Here is an 825-nt window from a genome sequence, read left to right as displayed (position 1 = left end):
GCAGGGGTCCGTCTGGCTTCTCGGTGGCTTTCGCCCGGGTCAGAGAGGGGACCCGCGGGGCCGAACAAAGGCGCGGCGGTTTGGAGCGGCCGCTGGCGCACCCTCAGCGGTGTTGGATGGGTTTCTCTCGTCCGTGAGCCGGAGCCCAGCCCGGGCTCGGCAACGAAAGCGGGGAAAAGAATAAAAGTTGACGAGTGGCTGGCGCCGGCCACTGCCGAAGTGTGGAACCCCCGAAGCGAAGTTTGCCCGGTGGGGCACGGGGGCAGAGAAAGCCGGGGAGACGTGGTGCCGGCGTCGGTCCCACCAAGAATGGCAAGCAAGCCCGTCCAGGCACGGCGAGAGAGAGCCCGGTAAGGGGCAGAGAGAGTTCCCAGCACTGGACCCTCTTCACGGGGGTTCCCCCCCATGGCCAAAGCCGCAGCCCGCGGGGGCACGGCATCTAAGGGAAAAGCCAGCGGCGGTGACTGGCCACTCGTATGCTATGGAGCCCGGCATGGGGGGAGGAGGGCAAGCCGGTGCCCCAGCACGGCTTCCTCCTGGCTCCAGAGGGGCGCCCCGTGATGGAGATGTAACTCGGTGCAGCTTGAGGGAAAATGCAAGCCCACATTTTGGGGAGGCAGAGGTGCCCTGTGAGCCGGTGCGGCCCGGTGCAGCTTGCCCCCCCCCCCCATCTCTGGAGGGCGCCCCGTTTGCTCCTCCGGCGTGTTGCCCGCACGCCGAGCCCCGTGCCTGCTGGCTGTTCCCGAGGGCGGTGGCGGGTGCGCGTGGCTGTGTCTGTCCCAGAAGAGCGAGGCCGTGGGGCCTCCGCTGGCTTCCTTTCCTTCT

This window comes from Melanerpes formicivorus, unplaced genomic scaffold (assembly GCF_026170545.1).
Source record: "Melanerpes formicivorus ecotype bairdi unplaced genomic scaffold, bMelFor1.0.p_v2 SCAF_418, whole genome shotgun sequence".
Classification (NCBI taxonomy): Eukaryota; Metazoa; Chordata; class Aves; order Piciformes; family Picidae; genus Melanerpes; species Melanerpes formicivorus.
Note: the sequence above shows the minus strand (reverse complement) of the source record.